We start from the raw sequence: 11240 nt of genomic DNA, 5'->3' as shown, positions 1-11240 counted from the left end.
CTCGCACACCTAACTCAGATGTCAGAGCTGACACCAGTGTCACGTTTTCCATTCTCTCCAGCACTTCGAAGGCTCACACATTCACTTCAGAAGAGCAGTATCAGCCAGCACGATCATCCTTGTCAGACTTCAATCCACTCCCTCCACCATTTGTTTCCAGAACAATTCAGCTACGTGGACAGCCTAGAAAACCATATCCTGATGAGACATTAAACGCTGCTGACTCAGATATCTCACACACCCCAGTTTCTCCAGGAGAAAACCTCATGCAGAGATTAGCAGACCTGTTGACTCAGAGGCAAGACCGTGATTCCATACCACGCCCTGAGCTAGAGCTGTTTACAGGAAATCCCTTACGATATCCAAATTGGATAAAGTCTTTTGAAACTCTCATTGAAAAAAAAACCAAGAATCCCTCCGAACGGCTTTACTACCTGGTAAATACACTACAGGAGAAGCCAAGGAAGCAATCAGCGGCTTGTTAGCCTTTGAGGACACCAAAGCTTTTACCAAAGCAAAGAAGATACTGAAAGACCGCTTTGGGAATCCCTTCATCGTGGCAGATGCTTACCGCAAGAGAATTAACAACTGGCCCAAGATTCCACCTAATGATGGCCAAGCCCTGAGGAAGTTTGCAGACTCCTTGCAGCACTGCAACACAGCCATGAATACCATCCAGTACCTCAATGTCTTAAATGACCCAGACGAAAATCAGAAAATGATAAGGAAACTTCCAACCCATGTGGTGGTACGATGGAGCAGGGTTGTATTGTAAAGTGAAGGATTGTATTACTTAAAAAATACTGAAATCTTTTTGCAGTACAACAAGTGATCTGTTTTTAAACGGTTTGCGTTTGTTATAGTAGGAAATTAATGTTTTCTTCGGTTTCATTTGTAGGGAACTCAATGTCATTTTTTGCACAATCCGTTTAAATTACGCTCATCACACCACTTGGCTTACTGGGATGCAAGTCGCTGTGAGTTTTGTTTACAGCAGTGTGCATCGGCGTTATCGTCATGATAAAAACATGGCCAGCCTGGAGCCACAAGAATTAGGAGTCAGAGAAGTAAGACAAGTATATCTTATGACTTTTAGCCAAGCAAACACTAGTAAAGTATCTTCTCAAAAGCATTTGGCAGAGCTTGTGTAAGAGGCCTTTGAGTTAAGCGGCATTTCAAATGAATCAACGGTTGAACAGTGAGCATTTTGTCTTGAACGGCATCGAACAGGAGGAATTCATTTTCATATGGCCATTAAACTTTCAAGGCCACTGAGATGGTTGTCTGCTCTGCAGTTTCTTCATTAACGATACGGAATTAACATCCACTTCTTGAATCGCCATATCAACTACTACACAGCTTGGCAATATGTTACTAAGGAAGATAATGATGTTCTGATGTCGCATAACCACAAGGATCTCTTGAATTGAGGTCCACCCTCTACAATGGCAGCTAGCGAAACTATAACTGAAGAGAGCAGGGGTGAACAGAAACGAGAGTAGAGGAGGAAAATTCCAACAAAGGAGAAAGTACAACTGAGCTATCAGCATCTAAAAAGAGAAAACGACAACCGCGTCTGAGTATGTTTGAGGTGTCAGAAATTGGCGTGTCAAAAGGAATCCACACCTATCTCAAGTTTCTTGCACTTGCCAATAAACAGAAAATGGAAGGGATAACAGATCTCGCGCAATTTATTGTCAACCGTGGAAAAAAGGCGGCAGAAGAAGCAATCAGAACGGGCTGGGAGATGGAGGAATCGGAAGATAGTTTGGGGCATGAACGAATGTCGCGCATAGAGATTCTCGTAAAATTCTCTTTACTGAAGCGATGAAATCCCGCATGCCTTTGCTATAGCTCGATTACTCATATCAGTGTTTTTGCTGCGTTGAAAGGTTGCAACTCTTTTATCAGTGGCGATAAATTTCTTAAAAACCATCCTAAGATGGGACCTTTTCCGGCTTTTCTTTTTATGAAATAGTCAATTAAACATTGACATATGGCTTGGTGTTCTGTTCTATTTATTTTATACCCTGTTGCTTTTTTGCCGTGCTTTTGCGCAGCACGACGACAATAAATTCATGTCAAATTACAGTTCCACAAAATCAAAGGCAGGTCTTTTAAAGCTCCAATTTCAACTACCTGTAGAAATGACCTAGGACGAATTCAATTTTGGATTTTAAAAGGCCATCTCTGTTTTTTGTGATTCTTCTGAGGTTAAAATTGATTCAAAAATCGACGTTTCAGCAAGTTTTTAGGACTGGTTAAGAAATGAAAATCAATATGGCGGACATCTGTTTTTGGAAGAATCCCGAAAACAGAAAACAACCCTTCAAATTTTAAGGAAGAAAGTTTCAGACCCCCGAATTCCCAAACGTGTCTCCTTAACTTAACACGTGTTTGGTTATTATTATTTTTTTGTCATGGGCAGATTGCTTGGAAAACCCAATTCACAAAGATTCCCAAATGAAGCAAAGAGGGGGATGAAAATTTTCTGAGTGGTGAATCGTCTAGGGTAAAGGGTTTTGAAAGGTTGTACCAGTACTACTGGAACAAAAAAGCGGAAGAAATCTGTTCCAATGTGAACTACCGAAAGTGGACCAAGACAGCAATAGAAGGGGTGAAAGCAACGGAATGGGCACTAAAGAAAACACCGCTCATATTCAGTCACTCCCAGAGATTACTGTATGAGAATATAAAATATCCATCCCATCAAAGACAAAAGAAGGGACCTGTACAGTAAGGGGCACGGCTATGCTCAGTGCGCACAAAAATCTCCTGAAGCTGGATAAAAAGTTAAGAAATTTGAGAAGTGCAGCAAACACATCAAGAAACCAAAAAATGAAGATTCAGAGACTCGAAGATAATGTGAAGGTGCAGCTAACGGAATTGAAAAAGCGACAGTAGATCTGAAGAAAATCAGAAATGAAATTACCACAGAGCTTCGACAAGCCAAAGCTAACTACTTCAAGGATTTATTTGATGAAATAAAGACTACCAAAGCACACTGGAATCTGGTATGAAAAGCCACCACACATATGCAACAGAATAGGAAAGAATAGAAACCTTTTATCTTGTTACTGTTGCGTTAACATCTCAAATCTGATTGCTCATAGCACAATAGACATTCCAGAAATAATCTTAGGCGTTCATGGCTTAATGGATTTTGCCATAAAGTAACAAAATGCAAGAAAATTTGCCATTGTCAGTTTTCTTTTACAAAGAATTCAAAAAGTACAGAACAGGATATTTAAGTTTTATTCTTTGTCATTTAATAACCTTCAAGACTTATGATTTTGTTTTTTGTACATGGCAGGGTTAGAGGAAGGGTTTTTACCTTGTTAAGGAACAAATTTAAAACAATGGATGCTGCAGAGCAATCATACAACCTCTCTCCAACTGGGTGTTTAGAGGAGCTGAGTCATGTTGGCAATTCAAGGAAAAAGTCTTTGGAAAAGACCCCAGAGAACACTCGAAGTCAATCTGTGTCAACACCAGTATCTGTATCAAAATCTGTAGCAAATGATAACAGCTTTCAACTTGGTGACATTCCTCATGATTTGAGAGAAGCCATCATGAAGCGCCTCAAAAAAGGAATTTCAACCCTTTCTGATTACATTACTGAATTGCTGGCCTGCATTACTGATGTCAACATTACCAATTCAGTTGCCAATTTTATTTTCATGAAATTGGTCAAATTCCATCGAATAGATACAAATTCAAATTAGTGTTTGCTCTTTTTATCTAGACGTTTTACCGATCATCTCTAGTAGGCTGCTCAGTGCATGCCCATGATCACGCTGTTTGCCATTCTTTCATGAAAATAGTCGGTTACAAACATAAAAAAAAAAAAAAGCAAAATAAGCTTGACAACTTCAACACGAAAGAAAACAATTACAAGAAAGAATATAGCTACCATAAAGCTGTTTGAAGCACTTATTTTCGCTTTCATTTTTGAAGTCTTTAAGAATACTTTTGTGTTCATCAAGAAAACTCAGTTGCATTTCAGTAGTTTAGTTTTCCGCTGTTTATGTGTTGAATGGTGTCAGTAAGGGCAGTTAAAAGTTAATTTTCTAATAGCGTTTCTAACTCCATAGAGAGCTTACTAAATCTAGGTTTCTTGATGGAAGAGTTTGCTTGTGAAGGTTTTTGGTGAAGTTAATGGACCATGCTGTTACAAAATGGTAGTATCGAAAACGAAGACCTCGAAAACGAAGACCTAAGACCTAAGACCCAGTCGAAAACTAAGACCCAGTCGAAAACTAAGACCCAGTCGAAAACTAAGACCCAGTCGAAAACTAAGACCCGTACGAATACTAGGGAGAGTTGAAAACACTGACCCCCGATCCGCGGACTACCCACTGACCCCCCACTCCGCGGATCACCTACGGACTACTCCGCGGACTACCCTTACGGAGTACCCCTACGGAGTACCCTATAAAATGAAACGAATTTATGTTTACGGGAAAAAAAAACAGGAGAAACCTACCTGTGCCACTTGCACGATCGATCGAAACAGCCGCCATCTTGTTTACCTCGATCCAGTCCTAACGGGACTAGCCTAGTACTAAAATCGGGAACGCCGGAACGCCGGAATAGGAACAGATAAAATATATCGTGTAACCCTTACAAATATAAAGAGCTAACCGTAAACAGGCTAACCGAAGTTCATAGTATGTTTACCGATGAATAGTAGGCTAATCGAAGTTCATAGTAGGCTAACCGAGGTGAATAGTATGCTAACCGGAGTGAATAGCAAGCCTACTATGCACTGCGGTTAGCCTACTATTCACCTCGGTTAGCCTACTATTCATCGGTTAGCCTACTATGAACTTCGGTTAGCCTGTTTACGGTTAGCTCTTCATATTTGTAAGGGTTACACGATATACATTTTATCTGTTCCGGGTTTTAGTATTCCGGCGTTCCTGGTTTTAGTACTAGCCGACGGAGTCCCGTTTGAGTTTGTAACAAGAAGGACTGGATCGAGGTAAACAAGATGGCGGCTGTTTCGATCGATCGTGCAAGTGGCACAGGTAGGTTTCTCTTGTCTCTTTCCCCCGTAAACATAAATTCGTTTCATTTTATAGGGTACTCCGTAGGGGTACTCCGTAAGGGTAGTCCGCGGAGTAGTCCGTAGGTGATCCGCGGAGTGGGGGGTCAGTGGGTAGTCCGCGGATCGGGGGTCAGTGTTTTCAACTCTCCCTAGTATTCGTACGGGTCTTAGTTTTCGACTGGGTCTTAGTTTTCGACTGGGTCTTAGTTTTCGACTGGGTCTTAGTTTTCGACTGGGTCTTAGTTTTCGACTGGGTCTTAGGTCTTAGGTCTTCGTTTTCGAGGTCTTCGTTTTCGATACTACCGTTACAAAATTGACTTTCGTCATGTTAAACTGTTGGTCTAATACAGATTTAGCATACACTATTCAAGCTTACAATCTCGACATGCGCCCTTCTTAAGTCCAAATTGGAACTGTACGAAAATGGAATGTATGAAGGGGGCCATTGTCCAACACAGAGACAAAAGGAGACAACAACGTTAAGACGTCAAAGAGACTGAGCGACTCAATTTGCAAAGGAGCTAGAACTAGACATAGGCGCTGAACTTTATTCCAGAAAATCCTACGTAGATCCGACTTCAAGCCACAGGGCAACAAAGAAAAGGGGGCCCTCTGTTGAATTCCTATCTCGCAATCTAACCAACATCCAACCATTTTAAATTGCTTGTTTCCCCCCAGGCTTTCAGGTTGGCAGCACTGCCCGCCCAGGTTGTAGGGTTAACCCAACATTCTCCCTTCATCCAGCCCCAGCTGTCATTCCTACCGCATTAAGCTGTTATCAAAGGATGGCATGGTACCATAGCAATGTTTTGTGATTATGCCTATCATGATCAGAATGCGCGGCCGCCTATTTGAGTTTGTGGATGTAAATGGGCCCCCATTCACTGGGTTGGTCATTCGTTACGTGGAGAAGGATTTTTACCACGACATAAATGGCCAAAGACAAGTGGGTTGAGAAAATAACTGGTACTACCACTGTGAAAATGGATGCCTAATTAATCGCCATCCCTATTTCAGCCCTGACTCCTACGTTTGGATCAGTCAGTGCAGTCGAATCCCACTCAAGTAAACCATCTGCAGCGCACTTTCAACTTACAGCTTTAATTCGCCCATTCAGGAGCACATTTCAGTAAAGGACAAAGCAAGAACAAGTTTGATTTGTTGCGTTACAATGCTTTATGTTGGAACAATATAATGACATATTAATTGCAAGAAAATTTAGAAAAAAAGGACATGGTTTGCTTTCATGGATAATGGCAAATAGTGATAATTTGATGATAACATTACAAAATTTTCAATTAATTACCCAAAATTGTAGTCTGCATAGCAGGCGTAAAAAGGGGAGGGTAAGGGAGAGGGGAAAAAGAAGGAAAAGAGGGGAAGAGGGAACGTCTGCCGTAAGAACCCGGTATTTTGCATAATGCCCACCAATTTTCTGGTAATCCAATTTAGTAACTGTCAGTTACCTGTTAGTATGTTAACCAATCAGAACGCAGCACACGCTTCTTAGACACCCAGTAATTTCTGTTGCCCAAGACTCCTGAAGTGAGAGTATTTTTGTGCAAAGTAGAAAATCGCACCTCGGGATAGCCATGATTTAGCGTGAAAGGTTGTACCAGTACTACTGGTACTAATTGACACAAATCTCAAGAAATCCACGCTCTGTAAGTCGTGATACCTGAACAAAAACTGCATTTTCCTGCAACAACACCTGATGAGTTTCTGGTTAGTAGTGAAAGGGACCATTTGTTGATATACATATTTGTAGATTTTTTTACTGTTGGGCACTGTACTGCAAATATCTGTCACAGTTAAACACCTGATAAAAAAAACTTCTCCGCGTTGCTTAATTTTACAAAATCAACGGCGAGATTCTGGAAGCCGAGCAGAAAATGTACGCGAGTTTTTGTCGTGTACATGGATTAGGCTACATAACTGTTTCAGAAATGCTGGAGACAATGCAAGAGAATGATCTATTTGATAAGTTTCCTTACGTGGTTCATATCAATGCAGTGATACCTGCTACATCGTGTTCTGCAGAACGATCATTCAGTGTGTTGCGCAGATTGAAAACTTATCTCTGCAGCACCTGATGGGGCGACAACGTTTCAGTGTGGCCAAGTAAAAAAACAAAACAACTGTTTTTGTCCCCACCGGCTTCATTATCTTGGTCCGTACTGGATAGGTCAATTACATTGCAGGATTTGTTTTCTGGCCTAGAGAATTTGACGATGGAGGATAAAACATCGATATTCGAACAACACAGGTATGGAATGCAACAAAATAATAATAATAATAAAAATAACAAAAAATGAGCCCGCCCGCTCTCTCTTTTATAGAAATCCGGAAGGTAAACATTTGTTTTTTACTTGGCCTAAATTATTACTTGTCATTGCATTAAAAAGGCATATTCCAAATTTGTAGTCAACAGTGACATAGATCGTATTGCTGACATCTTCGGCCGTCAACATGGTAAAGACAGGTATTTCTTTTAACGTATTTTATGAGCTCATACGATAGATTCTTATGTAACAATTTTTCACCTTATTTGAAAGCCTATGTTAGTTCATCGTATGACCCTTATTTCTTCTCGACTGCTTCGTAAAAGTTTGGGCAGCTTGCAAGAATTTTTTGGGCAAATGTCTCACCGCCCCCCTGGCAAAAAATTGCCCGCACGCCTATGCGTAGATGTCTCGTCAATCCGAATGTGAACATCAAAATAAAACAGAAGACCACAAAGTTGTGTTTCATCACAAGCTTTAAAGACGAAACACCGCTACTAAGCAAATCAAATGTTGTATATGAATTCACTTGTTCTGGCTGCAATTCCCCGTACATCAGCAAAACTAATAGAACTCTGCTTGTCCGCACACAAGAACATGTGACCACAGACAAAGAGAGCCCTATATATAAACATCTGCGCTACTGTGATCAGATCAATCACATACAAGGTTTATACAATCTACCTGACAGGTATTTCTTTTAATAGCAAAGCTCATGCCCTCAATAGCAAAGCTCATCAACCTATCACTTTCATCAGGAACGTTTCCTTGTCGTTGGAAAAGAGCCAGAGTGACTGCCCTTCACAAAGCTGGTGATATGGATGATGTAAATAACTATAGGCCCATTTCAGTACTTCCGGTGCTGTCTAAAATCATCGAACGTCATGTGCATGACCATTTATCTGATCATCTAAATGATCACGACCTCATCTATAAGAACCAGTCTGGATTCAGAAAGCAGTACAGCACAGAAACGGCGCTTGCATATATTGTTGACACCCTGCTTTTCAATCTAGACAAAAACCATGTTAATGGTCTGGTTCTAGTAGACTATAAGAAGGCTTTTGACATGGTGGATCATGTGACTTTGCTTAGCAAGCTTGAAGCTTACAAACTAGACAGTAACGCTTTACTTTGGTTCAGTTCATACTTAACCGATCAAACTCAACTGGTATCATTTAAGGTGGCTCCATAGGGTTTTTTGGCCGCGCGAAGAATGGGTACGAAAGGGCGAGCTTGAAATGCCGGCAAATCAAAACAAACATGGCGGCTTCACGCGAGCGCAAAATTTTTGGCGAGAAAACGCGAGACTTGCTTCCTACCAATGAAACAACACCCGTACTTTCCTGTGTTGAGCAGATAAAAGAGTTTACAACACCCTAAAAAGGTGTTTACAACGTCCGTGGTGCTTCTGGCCGCTTTTGTGAAGTTCGTACGATCGAAAGCAAAAGAGAAAATAAAGAATAGTCTCCGCGATTGTGAGATACTTCGAGCAGAATTTCAGAGATTCTGCTACATAAAGGATTAAGGTATGTCTCTAACTAACCTTGGGGTTAACAGATATTCGCACAAAAACCGACAACAACGGGGAACGCTCGTCTTTACACATCAACTCGTATGGTTCGAAAGTTCGCGCATGCTCAAATAGCGATCTTGGACAATTTCTATTCTGATGACGTAATTATTATTCGGGCGAAAATAGAAAATTTCCCCTTGTATTTACCAGAGTTTCCTTCGGTGAAATTCCTTAAAATTTGGCATAGATGTGATACCTTTTTAACTGCCCTTTTTGCCGTTTTTTTACAAATTTGTAAGCCAGTTTTTTTGCTTAGTCAAAAAAACACAAAATAACCAAAAACGCAAAAACGACCTGGACAACCCCTACTTTTTTTGTTTTTAAAAGTTATTTCTCATCAGATTCAATCTGTTGGGAGAATTTCAAAAATTTTCACCGAAGAAAATTAAAGAAATTTAAGATCAAAGCCATAAAAACACCAAAAAATAGGACTTTTTGAGTAGATGTAGCTCAAAAACAAAGGCCGTTATTTTAAAAAAGAATAATGCACAACATATTTTAGTCCTTGTTTTTAATATTTCGGCAGCTTTTATTAAACTAGTTTAAAAAATAACGCGAAAATGATATCTTGATGGGTATCACTTATGCGCGCGCCATAATATCTCAAAACCCTATGGAGCCACCTTAAAGGAGAAACTTCGACCGTTAGGAGCATTACAGCGGGTGTGCCACAGGGTTCCATATTGGGTCCCTTACTTTTTGTGCTGTTTATCAATGACTTACCTCTACATGTCCATACGCGGTTGGACATGTTTGCGGATGACACCACCCTTCTCGCTTCTTCCGATTGTGCAAATGTTGAAGAACTTAAGAACACTCTCTCCAGTGAGGTCTCCAATGTACATGAGTGGGCAACTAACAACAAACTGCCACTAAATTGTTCCAAGACGAAGACAATACTAATTGATGGACCGTGCTTACGGAAACATTTGAGTAATGAAGATCGAAAGCTTAAGATAGAGCTCAAAGGAAGCGCACTAGAGCAAGTCGAGAACGCTAAACTGCTAGGCCTTGAACTTGATGAAGAACTCAGCTTTGATATTCATATTGACTCATTATGTAAGAAGATTTCGAAGCGTATTGGTATACTCAACAGAATCAAGGCATATCTTCCAAGAGCAGAGCGCATACTTTATTATAATTCTTTAATTAAACCATTGGTTTTATACTGCAGTGTAACATGGACCAGCTGCTGCAGCCATGACAACATAAGTAAGATATTCAGGCTGCAAAAACGATGTGCTCGTATTATCCTTGACGCTCAGCAACGCCATAGAACTGTAGATCTTTTTAATACTTTAGGATGGATACCTTACTACATCGAGGCTGATATAAAAAGGTGCACTATAGCTCACCAAAGGATCATGGGTGCTTTCCCGTTATACATAAACGACCTATTAAGACTTAATAACAGCCAGCACAATAGGAATACACGGGGCGCTAATTTTACCATTTTACCAACGAAATTTAATAGAGTGAAAGAGGGAGGTCACACGTTTTCCGCAACGACTAGTAAATGCTGGAATCACCTCCCCCTTAGGTTACGCACCTCTTCATCTGTAAATATCCTTAGGAATGCTTTGTATAAATATTTTAAATTAAGTCAGCTCAAGAATAATATTTTTACTCCTTTTTTAGATAATAACTTTTAGATTGTGTTATTTAGTAATAATTACCTTTGGATCAATATTGTGGATTAGTTTTTAAATTTTTAACTTACATTTCGATTTTAACTAAATTTTAAATTAGATTATTGTTTATAGTAGATTCTTAATTTTTTTAGTACATTAGAGAGCGCCACAAATTTATTAGTTGTAAAACTATTACGTGTAACCCTCTATAAATAAAGTTTGATTGATTGATTGATTGATCGATTAATAACAACCCACCTTCTACTGCAGTGAACAAAGAATATCTCACCCAAATTGTGCGTGTTAACACAAAGATAACAGACAGCGATGACAATTGAAATCTATTACTATACAAAGAAGCCTAACATATCAAGCATTCATCACCATCTTTGAACAATAGTTTAAAAGCTAGCAGGGAACTTTGCTTATTCTCTTGACATTAACGTCTTTGTTTTGTATTTTTATGTGCATGTTTTAAATGCTAATGTACCATCTTTCAGTATTTAAATCCTAGCTTCTTGTTTGTCACCTTAGTCTGAAGATGATATAGAATTATATCGAAATATAACAATTAAGTATTTCAAAGTTTGCTTGCATTTGTTGTCAAATCATTGACACAATGCATTTACTTGCTATTTCATTCGTCCTTTATTGATTTAATTGTCGTTGTGAAATGCTTATTTAAACCGAACAATATATAC

Source organism: Oculina patagonica, chromosome 4, assembly GCF_052425735.1.
Source record: "Oculina patagonica isolate OP01 chromosome 4, crgOcupat, whole genome shotgun sequence".
In the NCBI taxonomy this organism is placed as follows: Eukaryota; Metazoa; Cnidaria; class Anthozoa; order Scleractinia; family Oculinidae; genus Oculina; species Oculina patagonica.
The sequence above is the reverse complement of the archived record's forward strand: the minus strand, read 5'-3'. Positions refer to the sequence as shown.